This window comes from Pituophis catenifer, unplaced genomic scaffold, assembly GCF_029215685.1.
Source record: "Pituophis catenifer annectens isolate HBS135680 unplaced genomic scaffold, rPitCat1.0.hap2 SCAF_4, whole genome shotgun sequence".
NCBI classification, from domain to species: domain Eukaryota; kingdom Metazoa; phylum Chordata; class Lepidosauria; order Squamata; family Colubridae; genus Pituophis; species Pituophis catenifer.
In genome coordinates, this window is record NW_027256884.1 from 73,001,420 (window position 1) to 73,014,990 (window position 13,571).

Sequence of the window (13,571 nt, forward strand, 5' to 3'; positions counted from 1 at the left end):
AGCCAATGTCCTGTTTTATTTGCATGTTCAAAGTGGTTTTGTTTTGCTAATTTAATTTTCCTTGCTATTTCTGTTTGTGTAATCAAATTAATTTTGTGTTTTGACAAATTTATTTTTCCTTTAATCGTTTTGTTTTGGGGTTCCTCCTGTAATTTGGATTCATATTTTTTAAGTTCCTTTAACAAATTATCTCTTATTTGTTGTTTATCTTGTTCTTCTTCACCATGTATGCAATTGTCAGGCCTCTTATATAGGCTTTTGCCGTATCCCAAATATTTTGAAGAGAGGTTTGATCTTTTGTGTTTATCTTAAAGAATATATTCATTTCTTTTTCCATCATCTATACATAGTTCTTGTCTTTTAATATTTCCTTATTCATCATCCATCTTTTCTTTCTCCGATATCCTTTCCATATTATTTTTACCGGATTGTGGTCTGCCCAGGTGTTTGCCATTATTTCTACCTCCTCTTCATCTTTTCTGAGTTCTGTCATCATCCAAACCATGTCTATTCTAGACCATGATTTATGTGGGCTAGAATAGAATGTGTACTGTTTTTTTCCTCCATTTACCTCCCTCCATGCATCTTGAAGGCATAGTTCTTGTATCATCTCCTTGAAGGAATCTGGAAGTGTCTTTTTCTTGGTTTTATTTTTCTTATTACTCTGGTAATCTTTTTCCGTATCCGTAATTGCATTGAAATCGCCTATAATACAAATGTTCTCATATTCCAAATCTTTTACTTTATCATATATGTTTTTAAAAAATTCATTTTGATTCCCGTTTGGTGCATAGATTGAAATCAGTAGTATTGTTTTTAGTTCGGTTTGTATCTCAATCATCAAGACTCTTCTATCTTCATCCGTGTATATTTGTTTTGTTTTCAGGTGTTTTTTGATGTAAACTGTGATACCTCTCTTTTTGTGTTGTGCTAATGAAGTATATAAATTCCCTAGTCTTGGATTCTTTAACATCTTTTGGTGTTGTTTTTTGATGTGGACTTCTTGTAGGTTTATAATATCTATCTCCAATTTTTGTAACTTTGTAAATGTCTGGGTTCTCTTGGCTGGCACATTTAATCCATTTATATTGATTGAAATCATTCTTATTTCCTGTTCCATTTTTGTTCCTATCTATTCATTGTTCTTAGTCTTCTTGTGTTTCTTATTACTATTTGTGTTTTTTTCCTCACTCCCTCTCTCTCCATTCTTTCTCTTTCCAATCTTCTCCTTTCTTCCTGTTCTCCTTCTGTTTCTTCTGTGGAATGTTGTTCTTGGCTTTTATTCTCTGATTCTTCTCTACCTTTCTGGTCTTTCTCTAGTACGAAATGATGGTCGAAAAACTCCTGGGCTTTCTCCAAACTATCAATCCTAAATTTCTTCTCTTGCCAAGAGATTAGAATGCCCTCCGGAATCAGTCAACGAAACATCACTTTGTATTTGTTTAATTGTGTTGTGAAAAAATTGTAATTTTTCTTCTGTTCCCTTACTCGTCTTGGAATCTGTTTGAGTGTTATTATCTCTTTTCCCTTGTATAGAATTGCCTCGTCTCTCATCTTTTTATAAATTTCTTCCTTTATGGTTTTTTTAGTAAATCTGACATGCACCTCCTTTGGTAATTTGTGCCTGCGGGCGTAATTTGTATGCACTTGATAAACCTCATCAATGTCCCTTTGGATCTCCTCCTTGTCTCTCTGTATTGTTTCTACCAGGATCTCTGCCATTATCTCTCTTAAGTCTTTGTCTTTACTTTCCGTTATGTTCTGGAACCTAAGATAAAAGGATGCCTTCTCCCTTTCCAGATATATAATCGATTCTTCCAGGTCTCTGTTAGTTGACATCTGTTTTTGTTCCAACGTTTCTATCTTCTTGTCCGTTTGTTCCATTTTTGCTTCTACCTTTTGGATCCTTTGCTCATTTTTAACAATATTCTGTTGTATTTTTTGTATTTTGTCGTCCATTTTCTTGATATTGTCTTTTATTTCTCCCACATTGAACTTCAAGTCCTCATGGTTCCTTCTTGTTTCCTCGTGGTTATTTGCGATAGACTCTTGTGTGTTATTCATTCGTTCCTGGATCATTGCAAATACTGATTGAATGTTTTGTATACTGGAAATGGAGCTTGCCTTTTCTTTATCTGTTCACAGCATGGTATCTATTGATCTTTGCTGTGCAGGGGATGCTGTAAGAGATGTCTGATTCGAGGTTATTTTCTTGTTTGCTTTGGTTATGGTTGTTACACCTGTGCTTGTCATTTTTACACTTTGTTTTAAGCTTTCCCAAAATTTCATAGATTAGTTTACTTTTGGTATCTTTGAATTTTGTTGTCTATACTAATATTTAACTTCTATATCATACAAATCTTTAAATGGCAATCTATAGTTATAGTGTTATAAATTTATCTATATTGATACTCCTATCACTTTAATAAATATTTAACCACTCTATCAAACAGTGTATATTACTATATATCTTTCTATATACTTATTATTACTATAGTATATTACTATATATCTTTCTATATACTTATTATGAAATATAAAAACTTATTCAAGGTTTTGTAAGTTTGAACTTATGTATACACTTATATAAAGGAGGAGGGAAATAAAAGGAGGGAGGTGAGGGAAAAAATTTAAAGTTTTAACAATTCATTAATTTGTTCTTGATATAATTAGCACAATATATATGTTCAATCTATGAGAAGAAATAAATAAAACTAGACGTTACTAAAGTTAATATATAGAGATAATATAAATATCAATAGTCCTTAAATGTTAATTAGCAATCAGTATTCAACAGTCGACCGTTATTAATAATTAGTAAGTAGTTCTACTCAAATTAGTCAATTATGAATATAATTTGTTATTCTTCTGCCTTACAATCTTCTTTCACTCTTGCGTCATTTCCTATTTCAGTCAACTGTGCAGTTCTTTTTTTTTTTCCAATTCTTTTGGAATATAGTTTTTAATATCTTCTCCCCAGAAATGTCCAAATGTCCAAAATCCACACTTTTAGGTAGCTAATTCAAAATTCAAAATTTGTTATTTTCTAAGTCTATTCCGTCTATCACTCCATTAAAGTCACCACTTCTCCAGTCTCCGTTCCAGTTCCACCGCTCACCCTCTTTCTCTGATCTTTGATGGCTTCCGTCAGTTTCACAGTCCTTAATCTTAAACGCCGTCCTCTTGTACAGTCTATATAATTTATAATCCACACCTCTTTCAGGTCAGTATCTGGATGTATATGTTGCGATTTTCCTTCCCAGTCTCTGCCACTCACCCGCTTTTCGCGTTGTCACTGTCCATCAAAGTTGTTTCTTTCCTCCATCACTCGTTAGCTCTTCCGATCTCTCTGGCTTCTCTCGTCACGCTCACAGCTCTAGTCCAAATCTCCTTCCTCTATTTGGTCTGTTTGTTTTGTAATCCACAACACTTTCCAGTCAAAATCAAAGTATATCAGTTGGAGTTTCCTCGTTTCCACTGCCCTTTCTCTTTTCACGCAGTCACTACCTGTCAAAAATTCTTCTTCCGCTCCTCTCGCCTTTTCGTCGCTGCTTTTATCTGGCTATCGTTTTGCCGCTTGTTTTGGAGTCTCGATCTCTCTGCTCTTTTCTTCCCTATATAACTGTACCTCACTCGGTTTTGTTTCGTTCCTCCTTTCTCTTACTGATGCAATCTTATTGTTTCAATTTTCGCTTCCTACTCTTTGGTTGTCAGTGCTTCGGGCCAGCCAAAATGGCTGGTTCTTTCCTAACCGGAATTAAGAGGTTTCTCCTGAACCTTCGGGGGATTGCTTTTCTCCCCGAGGTCCTTGAAAACTCCTCTTTTTTCTATTGATCTCTCCGGGATCAATAGTGCCAAAATCGGCTTTCTGATTAGGAATATTGGAATTTCGAGAATGGAGCTCCGTTCTCTTGTTCCAGACACGCTGACGTCACCGCCGGAAGTCTCCAGTGTTTAGTCATTTCAATTAAATTTACAATTTCTATATTTTCTTTTTGCCATATTTATTCCTCATTTATTTTTTTAAAAACCAATATTACCCTTCATCCTCATCTCTAATCTTAACTAAATTCAATTTTTCCCTTCTATTCTATATTATACCCCTTCCCATTGTCATCTATTTTTATATTCATTCTCACATTGGTTAATTATATAATATTACAATTGTTTAATACAAATTCAACATTTTAATATAAAACAATTAGTTATATAACTATCTTTTTTGTATATTAATCAATATGAAAATGAATATTCCAATTATTTCCATGCAATCCAATTTCTTACAAATCAATTAATTATATTTACCAATAATAATAAACCAAATAATTTCCCCCATATATTCCTCCAAACCACAACTTAACCATTTCTGCTTTTAACACAATATATAAATAGTATCTCAATTATTACAATTCCCTAGTTAAATAGAGCTTTCCCCTTATGTTACTCATTTTCACACCTTAATCTGTCCTAATAACCCGAATAGTTTTGCCCATATAATCCTCCAAATCACAATTTAATCATTTCTACTTTCATCACAATATATAATTAAAAATATTTCAATCGTTACAATTTCCCTAATTAAATTTAAAAATGTTCTAGCTGTTATCCAAGCTACAACTTAATCCTTTTTACTTTCACCACCATATACCATTAAAGGTATTTCAATTGTTACAGTTTATACTTATTCATATTTCTAAAATAAAAAAAAAACCTTATTGTCTAGATTTCAAAAATAAAAGACAAATATTCCAATTATTATTCATTTCATTTTTACAATCATGATTTCCCATTTATTTCTTACTACTATTCATATTTCAATTCTAAATATGTATGACATCTTTCTCTTTCATTTCTTTTTCTCCCTTCCCATTTTTATTTTTGCCTTTTTCTTTCTCCTTTTTTTCTTTTGTATTTTAAAATCTTGAACTCTCCTCTTTTGCCCTAAATTTCCCATTGTTTGCATCTACCTTTTTTGGTGAGGAAAAAGAAAAAAAAGAAATCTGCCTCTGCCTCTGCCTCTGCCTCTGAGCAATTTTGCCTCATTACAGCAAACAGCCTGCTTTACTTTCATTTTCGTTTTCAGCATAGCTTGATTAGCACATGGGGGAAAAAATTCTGCTCCAGCAATTTACCTCTTTGCAGCAAGCAGTAGAGCCCTGCCCAAAACAGCTGAGAGCAAATGAGCTGAGAGTGGGGAGGCGGATCCAATCAACTTGTGCTAATTAGCCTGTGCTGAAGCTGAAAGGAGCTGTTTTTTCTTGCTGTTTGCTTGCAAGGAGATAACTGCTGCAAGGCAGAAGCCTAAGGGTGGGGGCCAGTGGGTGGACAGGGCTACATTCAGTGTATAAGACGCACCTAAATTTTCACCCCCTTTTAGGGGGGGAAAAGGTGTGTCTTATATGGTAGTTTGAGTTTCTCAATAAGATTCTGCACTAGAAAATAGAACTAATCTATCTAATCTGAACACAATTAGAAGGTTTAGTAGACATGGATGTCAGTGGTAATAGTACCATTTAGGTAAGATATGTGTTTAAATGTCCTGAAGATTAGCCAAGTACAGGTTTCATTGCACGTCATGATTTGTATGCCATATTTATGGTGTAAGATATTTTGTTGAATCTCCCTCTCACACATTGGAATATTGAAGAATATATAGGACCATGGGAGACGCTGATGAATCAGTACAAAAAACCAAAAAGTAGAATTGCAATACAGGCATATAAATTTAAGATTTGTCGAAAGTGAATTTTCAAATGAATGGGACTGTGTTAATAAAATAGAAGCATAAGGAATCTAGCCTTGGAGCCAGCTCACACCAGCTTGGTATGTCTTATCAGGATATTCCCATGACAACCCATTGACCTGTTTCTTTTCACTTAGACAATTGCTGTCTTTTTGAAGACAATAATGGTAGAAAGGCAGGAAGTATGATATGTGTGCATCTATCTATCTTTTGGTGGGGTCCCCTCCAGTACATGCTGCTTATATAATAAACATTTTAGTGAGTCTTAAATTGTTTTGGATCCTGTGTTTTGATTCCACACGTTGTAAAGGATAGGATTTAGGAACAATGGTACTCATTCAGTTTATTTTAATTGTATATACTTTTTGTACCTGATCTTTCCAGTCTATAGAAAGGCTCTTTGGCAGAACCACAATGTTTCTTCACAGCTGGAATGGAAAACTTTTTCTATTCCAAAGGCTGCATTAATTTAGGTAATGAATAACATTAATTATTGAAATTAATGGACCGCCTCAATTTTAGGCAAGTGCATTAGAGACTCTATGCCATTAAAGGCCACATCCTAAAATAAATGGGAACACACACATCCCAAGCCAGTATGCAACAAACCATACATGTGCTTGAACTCCTACCCTATTCATACATGCACAACGGGTGGGTTCTACTTACCTTTACTACCAGTTTGCAACAGGGCTGCACGTGCTTCTGCGTATGCACAGTATGCGCAGAAGCTTCCTGATGACATCCGGGTTGGTGGGCGGAGCCTCCTGCCGGTTTTACTACCGGTTCTTGTGAACCGGTCCAAACCGGGGGCAACCCACCACTGATGCACAATCAGAACAGCGTCTAGCATTGATAAAGATGGCTGCATCCATGCAAGTTCTGCAGACCTTTTCAGGGGCGGCAGGATTATAACAGGAACATTCAGAAACCAGGTAGAGAGGTCTTACAGCCAAATCTGGAAAGTGTTGGGGATTTTCCTATTCTGCTCTACTATACAATTGAGTGAATTGCTGCATTGGCAAAGATGAGTTAGGGAAAAGATGCAACAATATGATGTAATATTCTAGACTATCTCGTTCAGTCTTATTACATCCATATTGGCTATGAAATTATGAGAAGCACTATAAAAAGATTGCACTGAGCTAATCTTCCTGCTTATGGTGAGATTTATTTTAAACCAAAAAAGTTAATGAGAGACTATATTTTAGTGCAAGCTTAAATTTGTGTACCTTATTATAACTTCAGGGAAGAGATGGTGAGCTGATTTCAGACTTCACTTCAGAATTCCAACTGAAGTTACTTTAAAATAGTTATATACTAGATTAAGATTTTGAGGTTCAGAATCTCTTCAGAATGTATTGTGATGAGGATGTCTAGAGAGAATCTGAATCTCTTGAACAAATGTTGTTAAGCAGGCCTTTTATCTCTTCCTTTGACGATTATCTTCAGTTTCATAGACTGCAGAGGATAAATGAAAAGCAACCTCTTTGTTTTGCCAATTATACAAAATTCTTCCTCTCAGGTGTCATTTGCTTGACTAGCAAATCAGAAAATTATTTGGGAATGGAATGGAATGGAATAGAAATTCTTTATTGGCCAAGTGTGATTGGACACATAAAGAATTTGTCTTTGATGCATAAGCTTACAATGTACATATAAAAAGCAAGTAATAGATCATAGATCAGGGGTGTCAAACTCAAGGCCCATGGCCAGATCTGGCCCATGAGGTGGTTAGATCTGGTCTGTGGGGCTGCCGGAGAAACAGCAAAGGACCAGCCCACGGCCTCAGCTTGGGTGCTGATCTGCAACCTGGTGGCGTCCATCTGGACCAGACCGCAGCCAGCCTTAGATTTGTGGTGCCACCTTGGCCCCATCCCTTAGGTGTGCACACAGGAGGTAGTGAGCACATGGGACCTGGCGTCCCTGGGGACTGCGTTCTGAGTACTTCCCTTTCACCAGGATGCCAGCCCTTGTGTGCTCGCTGCCTCCCATGCGCACGCTCAGGGGGCAGGGCCAAGGTAGGGCTGCGGATCTAAGGCTGGCTACAGTCTGGCCCACATGGACACCACCAGGTTGCAGATCAGCGTCCCGCTCGCCAGCCTTTCACCTGTGTGTGTGCCTGGGGGGGAGGTGTCCAGCAGCAGGCAGTGTCGGGGGAGGTACATAATGCAAGGGGAACGCACTCCACATGCAGGCCAAGGTCAAAACCCGTGAGGGGGCCAAGGAGAAGGTGACCAGTGATGACTTGCTGTCCAACCACAAGGAAAAACAATGCTTGGAATGGAGTAAGTGCCTGCAGCGGTCCATGACAAACCTCCCCCTGCCTCTGCTTGCTATTTGGATGGCCAGCCCAATAGTGGCAGTGGGCTCCAGAGCTGCAGAGTGTGCCAGCTGAGAGGCCGACAGTTTCTGGTTGCAGCCGCTCTGCTCCCTTCCTCACCTCACCCCATCCCGTGGGATGAGCCTCCCGCCCACCGCCCCACCCACCAGAGACCCCTGGATTCCCACCCAGCCCCCACAGGCACCACCCCCAAGCAATGTTGGGCTGGCCATGCCCCCGGGCCATGCCCAATCAGCTGCAACCAACTTGGCCACGCCCCTACCACATCCCCTGGAGGACAACACAATCTGATCCGGCCCTCAACGAAATTGAGTTTGACACCCCTGTCATAGATTATATTATTATATTATTAATCCTAAGTAACAAACAACGATAAATCATAAGAAACCAATAGGAGAAAATAATAGGAAAGACAAGAAGATGAAAAGATGAGAAATTAGTGGTGTGGGAATTAAGTATTCAGCAAAGTGGTGGTATGGAGGGAAACTATCTGTGTCATCATTTATAGATGAATGATAAAGATGATTAGTGGTTTTTACCTGTTAAAACCACTGATGATGACATAGCCTAGCCTTGAGGGATTTCCAAATGTTATCAGGGAAGGAGCCATCTCCCTTTCATGCAGGTGTACAATATCATGACAAGAACAAAAGCTGTACTTTGCTACAACACTGCTTTCATTTTGTTATCCTTTTGCTCTGCCCTGTGCATGTCACCATAGATTTGTCCATTAAGTCACTGGAAAGGAAGCTCCACTTAAGGAAGAGTTTACTGTTTTTAATCTGATAAAAGAAATAATTACTTGCAGGCCTGGAATAGACCATACATTTTTGGAGTGGAGGCAACCTGCCCCCCCCCCCCATAGTCTTAAAAACTTGTGCTCAGAGTGGGACCAGGAAAAAATTAAACGTAATTTCATTTCATTTACAATGAATTTAAATTGTAACTAATATGACCATTCTCCTGTCATGTGTTTTATAAAAGAGCTGGTGGAGTCAAGTGGCACCCATATTGATTAAATTTAATTAATTAATTAATTCTGACACTTCTGTTCTACAATAGATGGATAATTGTTATTTCATTGCAGCACAGTTTAACAACAGTCCTCTGGCACCTTGGAAACTAATTGATACTTGTGTTTCATAAGTGTTTGAATCACATGGATAAAATCGGCATCAAAATGTGTGACGATAAACCTGTAGTTAGAACTGCCATTAAAACAGTTTACTGAATAATATGCAGAAAGGCTGAGTTTTCATTGAGAGCAACTGGGAAGGAAAAATTTAATCCTCCTTTTTGCAACCACAAGTATAGTAAAGCTGCCCTTCCCCCACTCTTGCTATTCATATTAGAAAACAAAATCCATTTGGCACCAGAGAAGCTTTTAAAAGATTAATCCTCACAACTAAATGCTAGAATAAACCTGGAGGTCTTTGAGGTGACATGAAATCTTTGCTGAATTTACTTCCTGTAAAACATATGCACAGAGGGATCATACTGTAGGAGGAAAACTGTGATAGTTTATGGTAGTCAAAAATCAGGAGGAACTTTCGGTGAACTAAACTCACTTAGATACATGAAATGGCTAAACTGATGGATGTAGCATTTAAATTAGAATGAGGTAGAAGAGGAAAAGGATGGTAAAGACAGAACAGTTATGCAGATACTTTTTAAAATTTTGAATAGAATATTCAATTTAGGTATGTTAAATGTAGAACTTAGTCTAGTGAATACAATATGATTTACTCCAAAATGTATATTCAAAACACTACACGATAACTGTCAATATCCAAGATTTTCAGTACTCAGAGGTGCAGGCAAATATTTGGTTTACTTACTTACTTTATTGATGTGGAACAGTTTGGGTTAATTCTGCAATGCATTACAGATGGTTTAAGATAATTTTGCTGGTTCAGTTTTACATGTTCTGTTGCAGGATTTTTGTTATTTTCCATCCTTTTGTCAAAAGCAAAGTTAAGCCACCCACCCACACTTATGCCAACTTCAGAAGGTCTAAGAATGAGATTTTATAGACTGATCACACATTCATGAACATATGCATATACCAAAGATTGAATAATGGAAACAGAGTAATGGGGAGTGTTTGTCCTCCTTCCTCTAGCTCAGGGGTATCAAACTCAATTTCATTGAGGGCCACATCAGGTTTGTGTTTGACCTCGGGGGTGTGGGGTGTGGCCAAGGTGGATGTGGCCAGCATGATGTCATTTGTGTTGGGAGCACCTGTGCTGGTCCGAGTGCTCTGCCAGCAAAAACAGGCTCACAAGCTCTTGCAACACTCTGCCAGTGAAAACAGAGTTTGGGTGCGTGCTGCTCTCCCAAGCTCTGTTTTCACTGGCAGAGGCACCGCAGGCCAGTCCTTCACTATTTCCAGGAGCCCCTGCGGGCCAGATCTAAGCACCCTATGGGCCAGATCTGGCCCCCAGCCCTTGAGCTTTACACCCCTGCTCTAGCTCTTCTTCCTTGCTTTTATTTTTATTATTAACATCATTATCAAATTTATTTGCTGCCCATTTTGCAGTTCAGGACCACTTCTTTTATGAATTGGTGTCTCCTTTCAAATAAATGTATGTGGTTTCATTCCAAAATTCATGACATTTCATTTATAAGACAGTTTTCTAGTGTGCAAATATTAGAAAGATATCAATGGTTATATTGGGTTGTTTGGGAAGGGGGGGAATTGAGTGATAGACAAGTAATATGTTCAGTCATTTTTTTAAATCCATTTTTTCTTCTATTAGGGTGTACACCTGTCAGAGTAGAATTCTTATCCCCTATGGTGGCCAGGTTAGCTGCTAAACACAGGACTAAGTCTGATGGAGAAAGAAAGCTGAGATGGAAATATGAGACAGAGGCCTATTATAAAACCAGTTCCTATGAAGAGTGCATTGTACATTACTCTTTGTGTTAAACTATAATGTGGTTTCTTCAATTTGAATGTTATGCAATCCTAGCCAGCATGTAATGGTACAACGTGAACCGAATTCAGCTGTTGTAAGCTAGTCAGCAAAAAGCAATTAAGTCAAGTGAGAGAGACTTCTTTTCTTTTCCTCTACAGCACGAGTGTCAAACTTACGGCATCATGTTGCCATCACGTGACGTATCACAATGTTTTTCCTATTTGTGGAGCTGGGGTGGGCATGGTCTGCATGTGCATCTGGCCCACAGGCCGCCAGTTTGACATCCCTGCACGGTAGGAGTCTTTCAGATTTCTGTTTGTTATTTAAAGCCCATTTGTGGAATCCAACTAAGTAGTAACAGAATTACAGAATTGGAAGGGATCTTGGAGGTTTTCTAGTCTAGGGGTCTGCAACCTTAAACACTCAAAGAGCCATTTGGACCCATTTCCCACAAAAAAGAAAAAACTGGGAGCTACAAAACCTGGGTGGGCGTGGCCAACTCACCATCACTCACTCCCACTCAGTCACATGACACCCCCCCCAGCCACACCTATCCAGGTTTTGTGGGCCCTGGTGTTTTCTGTGGGAAAGTAGTATCTCTTTCTCTCTCATCTCTCTCTCATCTCTCATCTCTCTCTCTCTCATCTCTCTCTTTCTACCTCTTTCTCTCTCTCTTTCTACCTCTCTTTCTCCCTCTCTCTCTCATTTTCTCTCTCTCATCTCTCTCCCTCAACTTTATCTCTCTCTTTCTCTCCTCTCCCCATCTCTCTCTCATCTCTCTTTCTCCCTCTCTGTCTCTGTCTCTCTTTCTCTCTCTCATCTCTCCCTCTCATCTCTATCTCATCTCTCTATCTCTCTCTGTCTGTCTCTCATCTCTCTTATCTCTCATTCTCTTTTTCTCTCATCTCTCCCTCTCATCTCTCTTTCTCCCTCTCTCTTTCTCCCTCCCTCTCTCTCTCATTCTCTCCCTCTCATCTCTCTCTCTTTCTCCCTCTGTCTCTTGTCTCTCATCTCTCTCTCATCCCTCTCTTCATCTCTTTCTTTCTCTTTCTCTCTCATCTCTTTGTCTTTTTCCCTCTGTCTCTCTCTGTCTCTCTGTCTCTCTGTCTCTGTCTCTCTGTCTCTCTTTCATGTGTGTGAGTGTGTGTTCCCTCTTGAACCATTTCCAAAAAGAGGCAAGGGTTGGGATTTTGGGGGTTTTTTTGCTGATGTTCTTTCTTCTTCTTTGGGTGCTTTTTACCATATGATTTAAATCAAGAGTCATTTCAGGTTCCCAGATAAATGAAGCTCTTTCGTCTCCCTGCTGGGCTTCCTGCCGGCTGAACCCACCACTGGCTGGCCCCGCCCCTCACCCTCCCAGTCACTCCTTGCCTGAGAAGGTAAGTCCGCCGGGGGCAGATGGAGACTCACTCCATATTCCAGAACGGGAGCGAAGTGGCCCTGTACTTACCTCTTCTTCCAGCCCTTGTTGGTGCTCTCCGGTCGCTCAGGGAGATGCGCAACCATCTCGCCATCCCGAGACATTGGCCCGGCCCAACTGCAGCTGACGCTGGTGCTCTCGCCACCTCCATGGCCTGCTTACTGCTCTTACAGTGCCTTGTGCAGCACACTTAAATTTAGCGCACTTCACAATGGGGGGGACGGCATCCCCTGCTCCTCCTGGAGCCCATTACAACCTGGAGCATTGGTCACTCGGGGAGATGCATGACTTTCTCTCCACCCTGAGACACTGGCCCAGCCTAGCTGCAGCCAGGAGATACATAGATAAAGCCATGAGCTGTTCAACCATTGTTTATTGAATAAATTACATTTGATTGTGTTTCAGCAGAACATGCTAAACCATAAACTCTGGTTTTCAAATAAAAATACTTTATAGAACACAAAGTCAACAAAGCCAATAAACATTGGCTGCATTTTATCTAACATGTTTAAATTGGTTTTGTAGAATGTTTTAATTGCTGGTGTTGTATGCTACTCAGAGTCATTTTGTATGAGATTGTGGGGGCTATATAAATTAGACAAACAAATTATACGTGCAAAGACAAAATCAAACAAAGCACATTATGGTATTATGAATTCAAGGAATACAAAGAATTGTGGGGAACAAAAATATAGCCCATTGATCTATTAGATTCAATAAGTCCTATGGATGATAGCAGGCCCCAGAAGAAAGAGACACGAACCAAAGTTTTCAGCTAGAATAGTTTCAAAATGTACCAGAACTATTTGTAATCCTGCTGAGCTGTTGGTAACTGTGAAACATATTTTTGCAAAGTATGTTCTTTGGATACGTTTAGAACACGAAGAATGAAACTGTGGGAAAAAGAGGAACTGAAAGTAACAAATGGCCGAGAGCTTCGAATGTACACAGGTGTTTATGGAAAGTGACGGTTAGTGAAGCTATGAAGGATAGGGTTCGAGATCAGCTCGGGGCCCTTTGATTTATAGCAATCTTTGTAGGATCTGCTATATGTCATTGGACCACATTGCAATGGCTTGTTAATGTAAGTGTATTACTGCTATTATATCTTTTATATCTTTCATATCTATTCATTTCTTACGTTCC